A 21,554-nucleotide genomic window follows, 5' to 3' on the forward strand; every position below is an offset into this window, starting at 1 on the left:
AGGAAAAAAAAGCACAAAGATGTAGCTTGCAACAATACCTGCGATGGTCCTTGCTCTCTCCTCTCTCTCCTGCTGGCTCGCTCTCCTCCTCTTCCAGAGCACAGTAGCCAGATTAGATCCTTAGAAAAAAAAATGTGAGAAATAGCACAATTCTCCTTTTTTTTTTTTTTTCTTCCCTTCTCAGCAGCCCTTCTGAGCTCCTTCACTAACCATTATTCATAGACCACTAGGGGATATAAGGTAATTAGAAACGGCCCTATAGCATCCAGCCTGAAAATGTAATGCCAGCGGTAGGAGTGGTGGAGGGCTCTGGCTGCGGGCGGCTCCGGCAGAAAGTGCTCGCTGGAGCTGGGGACCGAGGTGAGAAGTGGGGTGGAGGAGAGGGCGAGCGGCAGCGACAGAGACCAGGGTGGCCAGGGACACCGAGCGGCACGGGTTTGGGTTGGGTTTGGGGATGGTTTGGGGTTTGGTTGTTTTTTGGGGGTTTTCTTTTTTGGGGGGGGGGGATTTTTTTGTATTTTGGAGTGGGCTCGCCGTGCCCGTGTGAGCCGTGCTGGGGCTGCGTGTGTGTGTGTGTGCGCGTGTGTGTGTGTTTGTGCCAGGAATAGCAATCAGCAGAGGCAGCACACAGAGCGCAAAAATGCCATCATGCAGGGTCAACAGAAAGCTGCAGACATTTTTTTTTTTCTCTCTCTCTTTTTTTTTTTTTTTTTTTGTAGGCTTAATCCTCTGGAGCGGGGGAGAGGGAAAAGGAGGAGGCTGCTGCCTTCTTTATAGTTTTGATTTTTTTTCCTCTTCCAACCTCGTAGGATCAGATTAACCCCCCCTCCCCTCCACGCACACACACACACTCTCCAGCCCCAGCGATCCCAACCCTCCGCCAGCACTGCACCGGGAGATGCCGGAGTCGGCGCAGGGTGGGATGCGGGTCTGGCCGCCGCGATGAGCTGGGTGGGATGAGCTAGGTGGGCTCGGCAGGGAAGCAGAGCAGGAGGGAGGCAGCGCGGGGAGGGGGGGAGGTGGAGGCAAATGAACAAATCACACCTGCAGCTTTCTGCGTGCCGGAGCCAGCTGCAGCCCAGGCAGCGACCGGCAGGAAAAATCCAGGCGCGCGGGCTCCCAGCACCATCATCTGCGGGGATTTAGGTGCACGGTGAGCTGGTGGCAGCTCATCGCCGGGAGCGATTGATTTTGGGGAGGTTTATTATTAGCAGGAGGGGAAAGGGAGGTGGTAACAAAGAGCAACCCTTCCACACACACTGATTTTTCCAAGGGGTAAATAAAACCCGTCGCAGAGGTGAGGAGGGGGAGGTGGTCCCCTCGCCGAAGGACGCAGAGCTATGGTGGCCCTGGCACACCGGGGCACCCGTGCCCTGCCGCCGGCGGTGCCGGGATCGCTGCCGCGCAGCTCCACGCCCCAGCTCCTGCCCGAAGGGCGCAAACGCCCAGCCCTGCCTCCTCCCACGACTCCGCTCTGAGCCTCTCGTTAATTGAACTAAAGCTGTTCACCTTGATAACGCAGCACGGCAGCAAGTTTCCGAGCCATACGCGGGGGGCTGGAGAGCTATTTGATCCACTTCCAAGGCGCTGCCTTTCAATTCAACCCCTTGCTCTTGAAGGATGGATAACCAGGCCCTCTCTTTTCCCTGTTAATTACTCGAGATAGGAGGCATCAAGCTGCAAACCAGACCAAACCTCATAAGGGGACACAGCACCTGCAAAAGCAGACTGCTTGTTCTCGTCTCCCCTGTCCTTTTCCTCCCCATAATCATCCCCATCCCCATCGCAGACCCAGCCTGGCTGTTTGTAGGTAATACACCACAACATGCTCCCAGCCACCTCCAACTTCACACATGCCTCTGCAGGATGGTAAATCAAGCTGGGACCTCATGGCTCTCCAGGGACTTGGTGTTACTCCCCCTAATCACCAATCTGCCCTGCCCTTCACAGGGAAGAGCCTGGCACTGTTTGGCACCACAAGCCGTGACTACCACCCTAGTAAAGCCAAGGTGGGATGGACCCAAAGGACGTCACCCCCAGCTTCTCCTCTGGGACTGAGAGAAGACTAAAGGATTTGTTATTTTTACACTGCAATCCAATAAATTCAACAATCTGGTCCATGTTCTTTCCCAGCTCTGATATGTTTGAAATCCCCACCTCCAGGAGTCCTGTGATTTCAGGAAGACCTCAGCCCTGCTCTCCTCAAACCCTGACCTCACCGTGGGGAGAAAGGTTGAAACCACAAGCCCCAGAGAGCCCCATATGCAAATTAAATCACCACCAAACACTTTGGTTATTAAACACCGTTATTTTTCTGGAACATTTATAGTTCTGCACCTACAATTTACGGGTTCAAAAAGGCTGATTTCATGACTTCTCAGCACTTCTGAGGTGTCAACACCCACATCACCTCTGTTTGCATGACACGGTCATGTCTATCTAAGCCCAAGCACTGGCTGGGTGGGAGACCACCACCTCTAACACCAATTAACTTTACTCATTAAAACCTCTAAGCTCAATTGTGCAGATGGAAAAGTTGCCATCCCCTTGATAAAATCTGGATCCAGAGCATCCTGGAGCAGATCTCACCCTGAGCTACCTCAAAACAGCATGATCAGCATCAAAAAGCCTCTTCTGTCTTCCCTGCTATGAGAGCAGGGCTCACCTTGCTGATCAAAGTTGGAGGCTTCCCTGGACATAACCCTGCACCTCCTGCCCCGGAGAAGCTAAAAACTAATGACTCATTGCAATGTTATTTCTGGAGCTGCTAAAACAAAGGCACTCTGGCTCCCTTGGCTCCCTCTCCCCTCGGCGTCTCACCGCTTCGACCTAAATGATAAGGCAATCTGAGAAAACTGAGCTTTTCCCCACCACCCTCCTCTTTCATCTGGCCCTGACATGAGTGGCCAACCCAGGGTCCAAGGACCTCCCCAATACCTACACGGGATGCTCTAAGCTGGCTGTTTCTCATTCATCTTTCTTTCATCCCTCCTCCTGGCTGATTTTCCCTCAGCCCCACTCCCAACCATCCCAGTGGATTGCTTTCTTCCCCTGGCCCAGGCGCCACCGTGTGCCACACACCCCACACATGTGGTGTCTCCTCGCAGGCAGGGAGCAGCAGCCCTGCCCCAGCTCTCATCAAGCTCCGTGCATCGGCTCTGAGCGGATCCGATGGATTTTAATTTCCTAACTTTGCCCTTCGGGCTATTTCTAACGAGCTTCCTCACGCTTAAAAAAAAAATAAAATCCTTCATCTTGCAGTGCGGTGTCAGAACAGCAACACTCGGGATGACTGTGCCTGCGAGGAGGCTGGAAATTAATTATATCACAGTGGCTTTAGGTAGGGATCCATCCACTGACCTCCTCATCCAGCTCCTGTCTGGGACCCAGGGAACAGCCAGAAATCCCCTCTCAAAGCAAACAGGCTTTTTTTGGCCTTGAAAAATGTATTTTCGTGGTGTGATGTTTGGTCCGTGCAGCACAACCCTGGGCACAGAGCCATCACTGTCCTCCTGTGACCCCGTGTCCCCCTCATACCCCACATCCCCAGCCTTGAGCCCCCTTGTGTAGCCTCTTCCTGCAGCACCGGGTCCATCCACCCTCCTGGACTCATCCCTCCCACTGGGAGGGAAGAATCAGTCCTGGGCGCCTTAATTTCCACTAATCAGATGTTTTAATGAGTTTCTTAGCGCCCAGCACATCCCACTTCCCACTACCACCCCCTCCGAGGCCGGGCCCGCTCCCGCGCCATGCCGAGGCCCCTGACATCTCGAAGGCTTTCCTTGGTGGGAGAGCAGCGATTATTTCTCTCAAAAGGTCTCTTATAATGGAAACCATCTCTGCATCCCTCCTTGGTCTCCTCCTGCCGTGACCCAGGCTCCGTCGAGAGGAGCTCTGCTCCAAGGCAGCGCCGTGTTTCCATGGAAAGAGTGAATAGCAGAGTCTTCCCAGTGGTTTATTAGAATTCCTTTTACTTCGATGGAGAGTTTTAGAGCAAAGTAGAAAGGCTTTAATGTGGGGCTAATGGAGCCCCTGGGAAGTCCAGGAAGGAAATCTCCCCTGGAGAAGAGGAGGCGTGAGGAGAGGGAGGGCAACTTTCAAGACAAATTCCTGGACAGGTTGAAATTTTTTTGCAGGAGCCATCTCAGGCAGCGAGAAATGGAAACGAATGTTTGTTTTATTTTTAACAGATGTTACAAAAGACCTGCCAGTAATTCAGCAAACGATGCAAAACCTAGATCCCACTCACTTTTCCTGGTATGTCTTCCATCCCCTCCCTCTTCTGCTCGGTACAAACGCTTATTTGCATTTAGCATATCATATTTAAAGAAAAATAAAAATATTAAGCAATAAAATAACAATCATACACCACTTCATTTCCTCCCTCCCTAAGGCTTTGGTTTCAGTTTAAATCCTTGGTTGGAGCAGCTATTAATTGTTTTTAATAAATTTTTCTGTCTCTTCAGATTTCCCAAACCTATCATCTACTCACCCACTTTGGGGGCTGCCCTCTTGCCCGGGCCCCCATCCCCCTCTCTCCCTGCTGTTCCCTCAAGGAACAGCTCTTGACCGTGTAAAGTGTTTGGAGCCCCAGTGTGAAACACAGACTGCAGCTTCTTCTTTGGGGAGAAATACAGGGATTTGCAATTAAAAGGTGGGGAGATAAAAGGGGAGGGGGGACAGTGGGGGGATCCTAAAACCATCCAGCCAGCGGCTGGAAAAGCAGTAGGAGTGTGGCTCTCCAAAAAACAAGGTGCAGAAGGTGATCCACGAACACACACCACAGCATTTGGCCGGCCCACTGGGAACTCCAAAGCTGATCTGAAACCCACCATGATGCCAGAGGGGTGTTTGGAATGAGATACAGCATTTGTGAGTGTCACACATGAAAGCCAAACCTGGGAGGCCAGTGACAGTCATGGAAACCCAGAATGGTTTGGGTTGGAAGGGACCTTAAAGATCATCTCATTCCAACCCACTGCCATGGGCAGGGACACCTTCCACTAGACCACATTGCTCCAAGTCCCTTCTAGCCTGGCCTTAGACAGGGGGATGGGGCAGCCACAGCTTCTCTGTGCCGGTGCCTCACCACCCACACAGAGAAGAATTTCTTCTTAATATCCAATCTGTCCCTGCCCTCTGTTGATGTGAAGCCATTCCCCCTTGTCCTGTCACTCCATGCCCTTGGAAAGAGTCCTTCTCCAGCTCTTTTATAGGCCTGGCCAGAGGAGCCCTGAATCCCACAGATAACAGATTTCCTGAAAATGAGCAACTTTGGCAGCTCCTGGTTTAACTCTTGCCTGCAAAACACAAACTGCAGTGGTTCCCCTTTTCATGCCTAACTATGGAATACCACTTCTCCTCCTGATACCCAGCTTTCCAAAGAGCAAGATCCCAGGAAAACCTGGAGTGGGCAAATGCTTGGCGATTTTCTGCCCTGTTTCCTGTTAGCATGCACAGCCTCAAGTGGGGCTCAGTCCACAGCCCATGATCCCACACACCAGCATGCCTTGAGCTGGATTCACACTCCATAGATGCCTTGTTTGTGGGATCCCAAGCAGGAAAGGAGGAGACAGACTCCAGGGAGCAGCTACAGGTCAGTACTGGTACAAACGGGATGTCCCTGCACCCATTATAAATCCTAAAATCTGCCTGATTTCCAGGCAGAAAATGGCATCCGTGTGCATTTCCAGGTGACGGAGGAAAACTGGCTGTTTTCACTGAGCTTTCTCCTCTTCCCGTCACAATCCTGCACCTGGTTAGCAACTGTCGGAAAGAGGTTAATCACAGTCCTTAAATCAGGAACCTTGTTGTGGTATGCTCGGGATGCACATCTGTGCTCTCCATGGCTCATCCCCGGCAGCATTTGGGAGAAGGCAGTATGCCAAAAAAACCCCACCCCCAAATAAGCCACCCACCCACCCCCCCAAATGAGTGACAAGCATCCCAGGGTGCAGGATCCTGCTGATTCCTTGAGCCGGTTCTGCAGCACACGTGACAGGCTCATGATTCCCGCAGCCCCACCACGGCTGTGGGTTAAAGGCATCTCGTATAACAAGGTGTTGGCACAGCCATTGTGGGGCAGAAAAGGCTTTTGAGGGATTGGGTTTTTGCTCACTGGCCAGTCTTGTGATGGAGGGGAGGAGGCATCACCTGGAAATGCCTTGGGAGCAAATCATGGGGACCAGAGATGGTCTCACATCCCAACCCAGAGCTCAGCCCTTGGCAGAGTGAAGGCTGGAGCTCCAGCAACTGCCAGCTGCCCAGCTTGGCTCCTGATTTCCAAGCATTGCAAAGCCTGGCCTGGCCTTGCTATTTCTAGGCCTGTCCCAGGGGACCACCCTGCTCTCCCTGTTTTGGGAAAAAGAAGCATTTTGGAGCGTCGGAGCCCTGGTGCTCAGCCGGGCCCCGGGCTGCGGATGCGGCAGAGCCAGTGGTGCTCAGCACCGGAGACTGAGGCCGTTCCACGCACACACACGTGCACAGCCCGGAAAATGGAGAGGAATTGATCCCGGAGGCAAATCTCTTTTGTTCTAACCCCGTTGCCGTAACTGGATCTCCCCAGGTTCCCGGCTCAGGAGCCGCGGCAGATCACATCGCTTTCATGCCTTCTCCCAGTGCCAGCTTGTCACATTCCCCTGTCGCCGGCGGCGGGGAGGGGACGGGCGGGAAGGGGAGGCATCGCTCCCAGCGCTTGTTTACCTCACCACCGTACACGAGGGATATACGGCGGTAATGAGCAAAAACCTGGAGGGAGCAGATTGCAGAGCCACGGCATGAGACCACCCCCACCTCACAGGCTGCCCCTTTCTAACGAGGTCCCCCCCATCCTCCTCCCCGCCAGGCTCCCCGTGCCCTGACATCCTCCTGCCTTTCCCCGCTGTCTCGTTCCGACTGCAGAAATGCTGATTCACAGAGCCCGGCGCAGGAGGCGTTTGGGAGGCAGAGAGAGCAGCACAACACCGCCCGAATGCACCCGACCTCCCCGGGCGCCTTCACACCGGGGTCTGGCGACAGCGGAGTCGCTGCAGATTAATCCACTCTGCGCTTATTCCAGCACCTCTTTCCCAGTGACTCCCTCGCCTCTCAGCAAGGTGAATCCATCCCCTCTGCTTCCCGGGAGAGCTCGCATGTGAATTTGCCTCCCCTTTCTGCACAGGGGGAAGCAAGGTGAAAGATTTCACGCGCCACGCAGCGAGATGCCAGGATAGCGGGATGGAGTGGATGGCGCTTCCCCAGGGAAGTACTTTGCTTTCCAAGTGGTAGGGCAAAGAGAACAGCACCCTGACCTGCTGCCAGGCATGTGTCAGACCTCACTCTTGGATGCTTTGATGCATCACCAGCAATCCAGACCCCGTCTCCTCCTTCCAGGGCAGCCAGTGCCCGGCGGCAGGGTCCGGGCATCCACCGCCACGTCAAGGGCGCTGCGCCGTGACAGCAGCCGGCACGAGCCGAGCTGCCCGCCCTGCCTCACCTCACCTCCCCTCCCCTCTCCTCTTCTCTCCTGCCAGCACGGTGCAGCTGGTGCAGCAGCAGGGCTGAAATCCGAGACAGCAAAAAGGATGGTTTTTTTGGGGCAGGCTGTAGGAACAGTGTCCCCAGCATCCCAGGGCAGGCAAATGGCTGCGAAAGCAGGGGATGGCTGTCCAAGCATTTCGCTTCTCCCAAGTCCAGGACCCGTCCCTCTGGGACAAACACAGCACACTGTAGGAGAGCTCAGGTGAATAGATCCATCCTGTTTTACTCCATCTTGCATTCTGTAACCCCATTCACTTCTCCCCCCTGAGGCCACTTCATCCCAAAGTCACCTGAGGTGCCACAATGGATGCAAACACTTGGGGACCCCGTGCACTGAACAGCAGGATGTGACACAGACCTTCCTGTCACCCTCATACTCCTCCCTGTGCCATGTCCTTCTGGACCAGCTCTGCACTGCTTGGCTCAGGTGGGATCCATGCAGGAGATAAACCTAGTAAGCCAGGCAGGGAAGCCAAAATTGCATCCAGCTCTGCAAGCCCATGGGAACACTGGATGTATCTGGGGACACCAGGGCATCAGGACGCCCCTTGCCACCAACACACTGCTGCATCTGCAGCCCCGAGGCTTGAAGACCAAACCCACCTTTTATTTTAATCCTTCCATGGGTTTTTGCAGGGTGTATCAAAGCCATGCTGGTCCCCCGGTCCCCTCTGCATGGGCGACTGCCTGCCCACAGCCAGTGGCCAAGCTGGGCTGCTCATCTGGCTCCCCAAAAAGCCATGGTGCATTTGAATAGATTTCCACCACACAACTGTAAAGGCCCCAGTGGATTTGAATAGGAGCCCCTTGAGGTATTATCTCAGCAGTGCCTCGAGGCAACCACCTGAATCCTTCCGTGACTGGTGCGCAAACCTGGAATGTCTCCAGCAGCTGGGGATTATGGAAAGACCTTGCAGAGGAGCCCCCACACCACCACAGCCCAGCCAGCACCATCAGCTCTCAGATGCTCTCACGTGCGGCCAATCCTCAAAAAACAAGGCATGATGAAGACCAAAGCCCAGATGCCAAGGCAGGAAACCAAGCTGAAGTTTTCACATTAATCATATCGAGCTCTATTCTTTTTCATCTATTTCAAGGCAAGTCAAAAAGAGGTTCACACTCTCCCCTGGCAAACCACAGAGGATGACGTGAGCCTGTCTCTTGCATTGCAAGTAGAGTGTGTCAAGCAATTAGCAAGTCATCAGGAATTCAGATAGGGTGGGCAGGATACGATCCCTCAAAGCTCTGGCAGGAGCATTACCCACCCTGGAGTTTCCCATCAGGCATGGAAGGCAGCAGAGGGAGCAGGGGCTGTTGGTGAGCTCTCAGGAGCAGAGCAGACACCGTGTGCCAGCAGAGCCTGATGCCATAAACCACTTCACGTTCAGCCTGTGCTGTAGCTCAGAGGCGCTGGGCACTCAACACAGGTTTTTCCTCGCTCATTCCCAACGTCAGCAAGGTGGCCAGGCAATTCCAAGAACCCTCAGGCATCCTGCAGGCCTGCTGGGTCAACCTGAGCATCCCACACATGACCCATCCCTGGGCATTTTGGCATTGCATCAACTCTTGCTGCTGCCAGCAGTTTCACTCCCTGCAGCTCTGGCCGCACTGGTTTCCACTCAGCATCCTCCCAAATCTTGCTCTCCTGGAAGTTAGTGGCAAAACCCATGCAAGAGCAGGAGCTCACGCTGGGACGAGATTTGCACTTTGGTCCCCCAGTGCTGCTAAACGCACACCACACCAAGCCGTGGCACAGCACACAAGTGGAGCAGGACCATCTCACCAAGAGCACCTTGGACGGGAACTCGGTGGCTCGTAGCCTCCCCAGACACCTGGCTGGTCCCCATGAACACCCAACCAGCACAAAAGAAAAGATGGAGGATTATCCTAAGGTGTGAGCAGCCAACCTGGGCGCACAACTCCCTCTGCAGAAGGATCCCGTGTGCCGGGCGGGTGGCACAGGGGATGCCTAATCTGCCACCCGCCCTTTCTCCTCTCCATTACCAAGGTAGCAGCAGACAATGCTATCTGCTGGGTTGTCAGCCGGCCCTCCTCCCCGCCGTCTCTTTAGCCAGAAAACTCTCCATCTGTCTCCAGATGGGGTGTTTCTACCACTCCAGTCAAACCGATTCAGAGTGGAACAATGATGCTTTGTTAACAAAACAATTTTTGTGTGTCAAGCCCTCCTTCTTGCGGGTTTTTTCCCCCCCCAGTCCCCAGTGGGTCAGCTTTGTGTGGCGTCCTACATTTTGTTGTTCTTTCACATTTTAAAGGCTCCGTATTTTAGCACAAAAGGTGCCTGCGGAGCAGCTTTTATCTGCGAGGCAAGATTTGACACATACGCAGATCACAATTGCGACAGGAGGTTCGTGATGTGGTGGTTAAGGGTGGTGTCAGGACCTTCAGAGTGATGAAGCATTATTTCCAGTGATTTTTGCCTCCAGGATAAAAATTAGAGCTGGTCCGACGCTGCATGTAAGGCTTCTGTGAGCTGGAATCCCCCAAAGGCTCATGGAGGGGGCAGAGAGAGAAAGTTTGAGCTCACTTTGGTACAGAGCAGGCATCACCTGTGTCCACCCGTCCTTCTTGTGTTCTCCTGTGCAGAACAAGACACCTTTGCCACTTGTGAGGGGAAGAGATGGGTACATGGTGTAAATCTACGTACCTGTGAGTAAACTACGACCCTCTCCCCAGCACAACCCCTGTGTTGGCCAGGAAGATCAAACCTCAGCCCTCCCATGGCCAGAGTCTCTGACCGAAGATCCTGGGGAGTGTTTGACTTCTCCCCAGCTACCTGGGGTTGGATCATCCCCCTTGACCCCCTCACCCAGCAGCAGGAAGGAGAGCTCTCTTTCCTCTTCCAGATACATCTCCACCACACAGGCCTCCAAGAAAACCAGCTCTTCCTTTATTTTTCTCTCTTTTTCTTTTGCCCTGAAGCAACAAGCACACAAACCACCTTCCACTCTGCACAAAACCAGCAATTCCCAGCAAACAACCAACCCACTGGCTCCAGAGCAAACAGCTCCATGTTCCTAAGCAGGCTGGAAATTTCTACACAAGGGGGACTTTTTCTTCCAGCTCCCTCCACATTTGCAGGGAAGGTCTCTCCTCCTTCCTGTCCTCAGGTAACAGCATCTTCATGGAAACACCAATATTTTTATGAGTCATCCCCCTTCTTCCCCTCTCCTGCTCTGCAGCCAACACCCCTTTGCTTTCGAGATCAAAGCCGAAGGGGACCAGCTGTGTCGAGTCCTTTCCTTTCCAGCCCTTTCCATCTCCATTTGCAGCCGTCGTCAGCACAAGTCCCTGCTGTTCTGACAGCGCTTCGTGCTGCCCATCCAGCACTGCAGCTCTGTGTCCACTGTCTGCTCCCCCTCCATCCCTCTCCTGCCCTCCCAGCTCCTGCTCCAGCCACACTGGGAACACAGGGAACCCTCCCAGGCTCTGGGTTCAGTCCCCTCCGGCATGCATGGGAGCTGCCCCGCTGGCTGCCCTGCCTGTCATGTGCTGATTTAGAGGCAGAAATGTGTTCAGAGAGAAACGGGATAATCTGCTTCCACTGAAATCCCATCCTAATTCCCTGTGTTTGGTAACTCCTCCGCAGACCAGAGCATGAGACTGCATCTCCCTTCCAAACAAGCAACTCCATGGGGACCTTCGCTCCAGGCTCCTTTCAGCAGAGGTAAAACCTCAGCTGGGAAAGTCCAGCTCCTGCTGCGAAAGCAGCTGAGGGAACAGGAATCTCCCTCCCTATCCAAAAGGCTGAACATCTCATGCAGCCCCTGGTGCTGCAGCAGGGATTTGCAATGTGATGGGATAATTAGAGTCAGGGATGTGCTTCTTGTGCTTCTTAACTGCCAGAGGGCAGGGTTAAATGGGATATAAGGAAGAAATTCTTCCCTGTGAGTGAGGGGAGGCCCTGGCACAGGTTGCCCAGAGAAGCTGTGGATGACATATCCTTGGAAGTGTCCAAGGCCCGGTTGGACGGGGCTTGGAGCAACCAGGGATAGTGGAAGGTGTCCCTGCCCATGGCAGGGGGGTGGAATGAGATGATCTTTAAGGTCCCTTCCAACCCAAACCATTCTGTGATTCTAGGATTCTTGATACATCCAGGAAAACCCATCCATTTTTGGTCTCCCAATGAGTGTCACTTGTGCAAGTTTGATGGAAGCTTTCCATGTGCAGCGACTCACAGGTCTGACAGGTCCCTCTCCAGGTCATACACCCCATCCTTCAAGACATCTCATCTTGCACCATGTGCATCTCTTGGGTGCTGCCATCACACATCCCTGCTTCCCAACACCTTGCTGTAACTCAGCTGAAATCCAGCTTGGAGTTGTCTCTCCTACAAAGACTTTGAAGAAAGCATTGCACAGAATTAAGCCTCGGTGCTTTTTATATGTAAAACACTGAATGTAGCTGCTAATGGCAATTCCCAGCAGAAAAGGATGGTTAGTAGTGGCGGGTATATTTATGAATTCTTTCTAAGCAAATGCCGTGAGGCGGGAAATGTATCGGTCCTTGTGGAAAGCTCCCCAGGTTGCTGCTGCAGGCATCTAAATGCAAAGTTTCACCATGGCTTTTTGAGCTTTGTGCTCTGCTACACATATCCCTTTCAAATCTCTTCTCTCAGGAATGTTTTCCCAGCTTCTCTCCCGTGGTCACGCGTGTGTCACCGTGACCTGCCCGCCTCAGTGAGAGCGGCAGCATCTCCGTCCTTCTCCAGCCACTCCACTGACTTGCCAGCAAATAAAAGTCAGGGGATCTACTTGACTGGTCTCCTTAGCTGCTCTCTCCAAATGGCTGACTTATAAAATACCCACGTCCTGGATTTCTGGGAGGTTTTCACTGAGAGCACATTGTTTTTCCCCAGCAAAGCCAGAAAAGAATTTACAGTCAGTCCACACAGCAAGACTGCTCTGCTTTCTCTTTCCTGGGACAGGAACCCAGTTTGAAACAGATTGCTAGCAGCTAAATGTAAGTTCCTTAGCAGCTTCCAGGGTGAAAATATTCCCTCTCCAGATCTCCTTTTATGTCCACAACACATTATTCCGGTGGAGGGCTCTCTTGCTAAGAAAAGCTCTGGTAACTCCCAGCCTTGTCTCCAAAGTGGTTCAGGTGTGGGAGCCAGCTCCCCTGCAAGCATCCCTTGGTCCTGCTGCCCAGCTGAGATGTCCTTAATTCCTCCATCTGTCCCCTCCAGGCTCTGGCTGGCTCGGCTCTCAGACAGTGAATACATCCAGCAGGCTGCAAGGCTGCTTGTCCTAAATATACACTTTTCCCACAGCTTCAGGAGAAACGATGTCTTCTAAGTCCCCCAGCCCACTCCTTGGGGTGCTTCTGGGGCTTTCCGTGCTAAGCTGCCTTTGTCCCACACACTGCATGCAGACAGACAGGAGGTTCACACCAAAACCCACCTCTCCTCTCTGCCTTTAACTGAACCAAAACAAAAAACAGATGGAAAATCAAATGCTGGCAGTGTGAAGCATGTGGGCTGCACTTGCATCAGCCCTCCTGGAGCTGCAGAGTGTATTCCCTCCTGCTCCGGGGTCCCAGGGCAAAGCCAGACCTCCCCAAAAGGGTTATTGGTAGGGGGAGATCCTGCTATTCCCCCTTGCCAACCACCAAGCAGCATGGAGGTGGGACACAGGGAAGGAAGGGAGGCAAGGGCAGCCTCAGCATTTTGGGATAGTCCAGGAGGAACAATTTCAACCTCCAAGCAGGATTTACACAATGCACAGCGAACAAGGCACTGAGGCTACAGAAAGAATAGTGGGGGGACAGTCACAAACTGGACACTGAGCTGCTTTTAACCAAGCTCCATCCATCCCACACACTCCCTGAGGCAGAGACACTGCAGAGGAAACACCTTGAGACCAGAGTTAAGGCTGTCCCCTAATGAATGCACAGCGTTCCATGGCCATAAGCTGCTCAGATGTCCTTAATTCCAGGATTTCTTACACGCTCCGTGCCTGACTTTGTAACCTTAATCATGTATTTTTTAGTGTTGCTCTTGTGTGCACGTGAGCTTATCTCCCTTTACCGCAGGCTCTTCTTTTCACTCTCTTTTCAGGATAAACAATACCCGTGACTCTTCCATGTCCCTCCCCGGGAGTGCATCAGTGTCCCTAAACTCCCCTGAATGCTCCCCAGTTTTGCAGCCAAACCTGGGTGAGCCTTGCAATGAGTGATGGGGCTGTTCAGGCTCAACTCCCTGTTCCTGCTGGAGCCTTTGTCACCCTGGGATGCTCAGAGGTCTCTCCCACATGTGGATGAGCATCCGGATAACCCCCATGCCACACCAAGGCTCCCAGCACGGCACAGGAAGAGCAGGAGCAGAGGGAGCCCATGGTGGGGGCAGGGACCAGCAGTGTGTTTGTGGAGTAACGCTCAAACTGCTGTAACGGATTGCCTTGTTTACACTGGGCCCAGGGAAAATCACTCCAGGGATGGAGACACAGAAGCGTCCAGAAGCCTCTGAGAGCAGGAGAAGCTCTTCAGCCTCTTGCCTCTTACTTTTGCTTACAAAAACATCCACCCCCCCCCCGCATCGCTGTCAAGGGGCGGAAGCTTTAAAATCACTGTAGTAAGCACGGGAGGGATGGGGAAAGGAAAGGAAAAGTATTATCGGATGGGAATGTGGCTTTTTCCACTCTCCCTTGCCAAGAGGAGCCCTCAGTACCCAAGGACACACCAAAAAGCGGTTGCTGGGCCACAGGGCGCAGCGAGAGTTGCCACGAATTGCTGGGAGAGGGAAAAGAATAAATAGGAACCACCTTAAGGGAGGGGAGCCACCAGCAGAACAGTTAAAATGACTAAATACTTTCCCAATATCACTCCTCCACGTAAGCATTGCTGTAATTGCCCTTGGGATGTTGCACAACGGCGAAAGGGAGGGGCAGGTGCTGGCAGGGAGGGAGTGAAGGCGTGCACACCTCCAAATCTCCATCCCAGGCGCTGCTGTCATCGAGGACAGACGCTCATGAACGTCTCTGCCACCTCGGGCCCTGCTGCTGGATTTATCCCCCGAGGGGCCATTCCTCACACGAGCTGGAGGACTCCCGGGAGGACTCACTCCTCATGCCTCTGAGACACAGCGGGCTGCCCCAGCGAGCAAGAGCAAAAGGCGAGGAGGAACAGAGCCCACGCTGCACTGTGTGGCAAAAAAAAAAAAAAAAAAAAAGAAAGAGAGATATAAGGGCTTCATTCAAGCGCTCTCGCTCTCTGGAAGTCTCACGCAGAGCAGCTGGTCTTTAAGACTGTTGCAAGCACACCATGCAAGCACAGAGCCCTTCCATTCCTGGGTGCTTTCATTAGTGACACTCAGACAGGGGCAGCCACTCGACCCCCATGAGAAGGAAAACGGCTGACTCATTCTTCCAGCAACACTTGAGAGCAGGACATGGTGCTAGTGCTCTGTAGCAGCAGCGTGGGTCCTCTCTTGCTTCCTAAGCCAGATCACCGGATCCGGGCTTGGATGCCACACACACACACGCACACACCAGCTAATCCGCAGATGTGCTGGGTCCCTGGATAGAGCATCCGCAGCCTTTGCTTCCAAAAGCTGCCTGCTGATGCTCCAGTCGAAAGGGAAACCTCTGAGAGACACAGTCTCGAGGTTTAAAACATCTGTGGGCCATCAGCCATTAAATGGGATGCTACGCTGGTTTGCTGCTCTCGGGTCTCACGCCAGGTTCATCGCTGTGCCGGCTGGGTACCGTCCAGCAATGCATTAAGTGATGTGACTATTTCTGCTCTCATCACATGTTTGCTCTCATCCTCTCCAGGGTGTGTGTGAGGGGAAAAAAACACACATTCGTTATGGAGTGTCATATTTTGGTAAGGCTTTTCGTTTCTCTGCGTAACACCAGGCTCTTGGCAGAGGAGAAGGGGGATTTTGTTTTCCTAATATCCATGTACTCAGGTATTTCTGTTAGAGGAGGCAAAGTCAAAGAAATGCTAATCAAATATCCAGGAGTGCATAGTGCTGACATCCGCACCTCGCTACTATATGGCCTTTCATTAGCATTACCTAAATGTACAACCGTACAAAGAGCAGATTTCCTTAGCAACAGGGCTGCCTTCATATTTCCTCCCCACTACCCCCTGCCCTTAGAAGAAAAATGACTTCAGCTCTTTCTCTGAGCCCTGCTCTGTGCTGCAGCAGTGCTCTACGCCGCTGCCAGGCTTTGCTATATGCTGCATCTGGGACGCCTGCCTCTCTACGCCGGGATCCACAAGCCATAAAGCAACCTCTTGACTTAGCTCTTCTGTACAGCCACAATAAAACTCCCCTTTTCCTAACGGAGCATATGCAAAACAGCCCTGTAACGGCAGAGGGGGGGATCCTCTCCTCCAGATGACTTACAGCTCCCATCTCTGAGGGAGGATGTCCAGCATGCTCGGCAGAGCTGGCATTGCTGGCTGGTGACTCCTTTGCTCCCTGCCACCTGGTTGAGAGGCGACAACTGCCCTCGTCCCCAAATGGCACTGTAAGCCACCTTTGCCTTGGGCAGGGAGCTGCCAACCCCTCCTCTCCCCGGATCTGGGCCAGGAAGACGGAACACTTCATCCTCCGTGCTCTCCCCCGGTGCCACAGCCTGGTGCGCTGGGCTATTTTAAGAGCTCGTCTGGGAGACTGGCACACGCACCGTGCTGCCGGGAACTCCCTGCTTCTGTTTCAAAAAAGCTGGAGGCTGGGAGCCTGCTGGGACCCACCCCTGTGATTCCCAAGGTCTGACCCTCCTCTCGCTGGGACTGGCAAAACGCTGCTGAGTCAAACGGAATTAGTCCCAATTAGCACCGGTGAAACGGGAGGAGAATTGTGCCCTCCCCGGCATTTCGACCCTCCCCCCCCAGCCGGAGACTGGGACCACTGAGCCTCCCCCTCCAGCCATGCCCCTGCTTTTTCATCTCCCTGCTCTCCAACCTGCTCATTCTGTGTCGCCATTCCCTGCCTTTTCCACACGGATACTCTCTCCCTTTCCCATTATGATAGGGTCTTTGATTGCACGATCGCATAACTATAATGAGACAAATATTTATTTTGCAGATATGGGTTAATCAGACCGAAGGTATAGAAATATTTCATGCGCTAATCAGAGTACCTTCAGCAATCAGTATAGTAAATAACTCAGGTAAATTAACATAGGAGAGTTCCCTTATCAGGTTTTAGTCTAAGATATATGTGCATTAAGGACTAATTTGCTCTCCCCCCTCAGATTTGGGCTGGAGCCCAAGATGAGGTTGAGACCAAGGTTCCCTCCCATCAGCTTTCACAGGAGCTGTGCAGGCTTTGCTCCTGGCAGGATCAGACGCCAGGATGAATATTCAGCAGCACAAACGCCTTTGTTTTCTGTGCTCTGCACCTTTAAATTTCCAAGGGCTCTGCTGTTTTCAGCTCAGACAGCCTTTTTGCATTCAGTTCGCTGCAAGCTGACACAGAAGACACGATGGAGCAGGTTGTGTCTCCTGCTCTGAGCCCTTCACGCCACTCTGGCAGCGTTCAGGGGCCATATTAAGAGCTGCAAGTAATTAGTGAATTCCTCCTGCCCCAGTGCAGCGCAGAGCAGCCATACCGGGCATCTTGTGGCAGGCTGGCAGTGGCCAGTGGGTGTACATGGTGCCAGGAGCGTAGGTGGCTGTGGAGACACTGGGCTCCGTGCAGGTCCGGAGGGGCCGAGAGCAGGATGAGCCAAGTGAGAGCCCAAGAAGGGCTCCTGGGTTCAACAGGCCTTCCCAGGGCTCTAACCCAAGCTCCTGCAAATTAGCAGTCCCAGGAGACACCTTATAGGATCATTAAGGTTGGAAAAGGCCATCAAGAACTGCCCAGACTCCTCAGGCTCAGTGTGTCTCACTCCAGTGTTCCCAAACCAGGAGTGGCTGTGCTCCTGCCCCAAAGCAGCTCCTACAACTGCATTTTCCCTGTTTTGCTCTGAAAAAGCTCCCGCAGAGGAAACACAGAGGATCTGCCCTCGCCTCTGTCATGTTTTGGGATCCCAGAGAACAAAAAGCACCGGAGGAATGGCAGGCATTATAGTAACGATGGTGACAAATTTAATTAGAGCAGGAAGCTCTGGAGTGGATTTCAAATGGCAACACGGCATTTTGTGTGAAAGCATTGCCTCCCCCCCCCCCCCCCCGCGCCGCTCCTTCCCCGCCTCCACCACGCGGCTCCATCCAAACCCACCCCACCCTGCGGGATGCATCCCTCTAATTTTCCCACATGTTGTCTCCTTCATCCTTTCCCCCCCACACTCTTGAACCAACACATTCCCGCGGTCTGGAAAATGCAACCGTAGAGCAATTCAATAATACAGCGGCCAGATGTGCAACAGTATATCCAACATGTCATTCAAAGGAGCCCTTCAGTGGAGCCGAGACATGCTATCCCACAATCTTAACTAATACATCCTGAGGCCCTGGAGGAGTTGATGGATGTATACAATTCCCTTTCCTACAGCTGTGGTCCCTTTTAGAGGGGGCATCCAGACTCAACAATAGCCCTGCTGTTGCTTTCAAGACAGAACCTCTTCAGACAAACCGGGCTTAATCCTGACCCCGGTTACGCCTGCCCGGGCTCTGCCGAGGTCGGTGGGGTTTGGGAGCCAAGGGCTGGGAGCAGGATCCAGCCTCACGGAGACGCTGTCTGCCGTTTCACCTTGTGCTACAGGCTCTGAGAAACCTTGGTAACTGGTTGGAATATAACCACCTTAGGGAAAAGGCAAGCGGAGAGGAGCAGGTAATAAGATTTCTAACTGGTGCTGGTAGAAAGAAGGAAGTAATATAACAGTTTAATTAATCTATGCCTATTAGCGTTATTAAAGAAAACAGGGAGCTATTGGAGATTTACCTCGGAGAATATCATCAAACGGGGACCTTCTGTGGGGAATTTTATGTCTCTGTGCCCAATTTATAACCAGCACGGAGGTGTGGTGTTAGTGACAGCCAGTGCTGAAATGTCACAGTGCTTAGAAGTCATTAGCTGGGGACACAGGGAGAGAGAAAGAGAGGATGGAGGAGGGGACAAGGGAGAAATGGGAAAGGAAGGAAAAGGAATTAATTTAATTAAAAATATCTTTAGAGCCTGTCTCTTGATTTGTGTGGTTTTGGGGCTTGGCAGAGCTGCTGAGAACGGTGTGGAAGGAAAATCAAGGTTGCTGGGGCTTTTTGAAGCTGATAAAAAAAAATAAGCACACTTTTCATGTTCAGGAAGATAAATCCCCATTTTCTCAGTCTCAAGACAATCCAGTTATTTACTGACAGTTTTACTGTGAAATAAAAAGGGCTTTAAGCTTCTTTCTACTTGATGTCTCCATAGCCTGAATATTATTAGATCCCAGCCTGGTGCAGCTGGAGTTTTGGTTAATAAATTTAACGTCATTAGACAGAAAAGCCTTCGACTGAATGTTGCAATTCTTTCCCCCCCCCTTTTTTTTTTCTGCCGTTGCAGTCAGACTGGATGTAGGTGGTAAGAATCAAAAGAAGGGAAGTACGCTTGGCAAATAGGGGAGTGCTAAAAAAAGGTTTTGCTCAGGCTGGGGGTTCAGTGCGAGGGTGTTTCGCCCACAGACGAGGCAAGGCTGAACCCCCCCGCAGGGGATGCACCCCGACGTGGTGCCGGTTTCGCAGCATCTCTCAGGAGAGCAAAACACTCCTGATTTCACAGTGATGGCATGTGTCAGGGTGCTTGTCCCACTCAGAGGGGTGGCACTGTGGGTGCCCAAGCCACTGCCACTGCAGTGAGGTCTTGGGCAGTCCCTGGCAGCAGCAAGACCACGATGCTCAGGGGTTGCCTTGGTGCCACCACCATGGAGCTGTGCTCAAGCTGGCTTTTCTGAGAGGAAAAGTCTGCTTTTCCACCCAAAGTCTGCCTCGAGGCCATTGCAAGGCCAAGCGCTGGCACAGCAAAATGTCTTGGTGGGACAATGGTGGAACAGCCAGCATGGAGTGGGCAAGGGGAAGACAGATGGCGGTGGAGCCGCTTGGCATGGGGAGCCAGGCAGCTGTGACCCCTCAGAGCAGGGCTCGCTCACAGGGAGGGAGAGCTCCCACCAAAATCCAGGCAGGTCCCTGCTCTCCCCCTCAAAGTTGCCTCCATCTTGTGCCTCCCTCTGCCACCCCCTCCTCTCAGCTGCTGCCCCCACCATGGCTGAGCCTTCTGCCACCACAAAATGTGCCCACTGGGAGCAAGACACTGAGGAAAACACCACAGCACTCTAATCGCCCACCACACACCTCACCTGCCTCTTCCCCAGCTCCTGCCCTGCCACCTTCCCACTACATGCAGGCAGCTGCCATGGCCAGGCCTCCCCCTGCTGCTGAGCCTGAAATATGGTGGGCTTGGGGGGATGCTTCATTTGGGGGAGCTGGTGCCAGCATGTTGGCTAAAAACATGTCCCATGTGCTGGGTTTCTAACCCCAAAACCCCATAGGTGTTGTGGACACCAAGAGGAAACTTTTATGGTGGAAGTGGGACGCTGAGTGACCCCTCACACAGCAGCTCCGCTACCGTCGGCTTCACTCCAGGAGAAACAGTCTCTAAGTCCTTTTACAAAATAAATAGTGGTAGCTGGAAGTAGAGGAGCGGGAGAGGGGTCTCAGGGAGATAGGGAGGGGCCAGGGCTGGGCAGGGACGGCTGTGGAGCTGGGGGTGCTGGGACGGGAAGGAAGTGGTTGTTGTGGGAGTAACGTCAGGAAGAGCCTTGGCTGGGGCCCGGGCAGGCAAGGAGAGGGGAGATCTGAGAGTTCATGGGACGGCTACGGGGAGGAAGAGTCTGAGGGAGATGAGCCAAGGAAGAGTGTGGGGACAGGGAAGGGTCCGGTGAGAGCCCGGTGTGCAGACAGGAAAGGGTCAGGTGTGGGGATGGGGAAGCATCCACTGCGGGGACAGGGAAGGGTCCGGTGTGAGGATAGGGAAGGGTCCGGTGTGAGGATGGGGAAAGGTCCATTGTGGGGACAGAGAATGCTCTGGTGTGGGGATGTGGAAAGGTCTGGTGAGGGGATGGGGAGAGGTCTGGTGTGGGGATGGGGAAGTGTCCAGTGTGGAGACCTGGAAGGATCCAGTGTGTCGACAGGGAATGGTTTGGTGTGGGGATGGGGAAGGTGTGAGCATCCAGTTGGGCAGTGGTGCTCTGGGAGACAACTATCCTGGGAGAACAACTGACCCCCAAATCCTGCTGGATTTGGTTTACTCCTCTGCCAAAGTGATTTCTAATAAAGGTTGTTTCATTTTTTTTTTTTAATCCCCCCTCTGGTGAATAAAAGCAAAACAAATAACCCCAAGCAGTGAGGCTGAGTAATGAGCAGCAGATGGCTGTCGATAACAGGTACCTTCATACCTGCGCACCCCTAATCCACAGCCTTCCCACTTGGAGGTGCTCCCAGCTCCGTGGCTCTTGCCAGCCCAACAATCCCAGACCAGCTAGAGGATATGGGAGTGCAGACAGCAGCGAGCTGCTTTAGGGAAATCCAGTTTGGAGCCAAGTCAATGCATGCAGAGTCATTAATCTAGGTCTGGTGCCAATAGGGATGGCTTTGCATTAGCCGGGGCCCTTTGTAGTTCAGACAATCAGTCGTATTCAACCAGCCCGAGATAACGCTGCAGAAAGCTGAGACCATCGCAGCTCATTCCTCCTGTAAGGGGCGGGGGGAGAGGATTTACAGGCAAAATAGCATTGCATTAATGGGACTGCTCAGTATTCTGCACAGACGCTGGCGGATAATGTCTTTGCAAACTAACTGCAATAAATTAATTAAATTAATCTACTATGCCGTGCTTGTCCCCACCCAACATCAAATTCAAGGATGATCAGGGCTTGCCTTATCCTCCATAGTCTACGAAAGAATCTGATCTCACTTGCTCTAGAGTTTCTGAGGCACTGAATTGCAAAGTACCACCTGCCTCACTAAACTAATCACCAGCCTGGTGGTTTAGATCACATCAGTTTTACATGTAATTAAGACTGTCCAGGAGGGCATGCAGCTGCTTACATGGTCGTTCCCTCTTATACAGCAACGTGCCTCCTGCTCAG

At 53.0% G+C, this 21,554-nt stretch overlaps 1 long non-coding RNA gene across 1 annotated transcript; it reads left to right on the forward strand.

The window, feature by feature from the left end:
* Positions 1-272: 272 nt before the first annotated feature.
* LOC121672989 lies at positions 273-2,120 on the forward strand. Its single transcript, XR_006019092.1, has 2 exons — positions 273-360; positions 1,951-2,120. It is a non-coding gene; the product is annotated as an uncharacterized LOC121672989 (long non-coding RNA).
* The last annotated feature ends 19,434 nt before the right edge of the window (positions 2,121-21,554 follow it).

Source organism: Corvus kubaryi, unplaced genomic scaffold, assembly GCF_017639235.1.
Source record: "Corvus kubaryi isolate FWS band 111438036 unplaced genomic scaffold, C.kubaryi_AGA036_p1.0 65070, whole genome shotgun sequence".
In the NCBI taxonomy this organism is placed as follows: domain Eukaryota; kingdom Metazoa; phylum Chordata; class Aves; order Passeriformes; family Corvidae; genus Corvus; species Corvus kubaryi.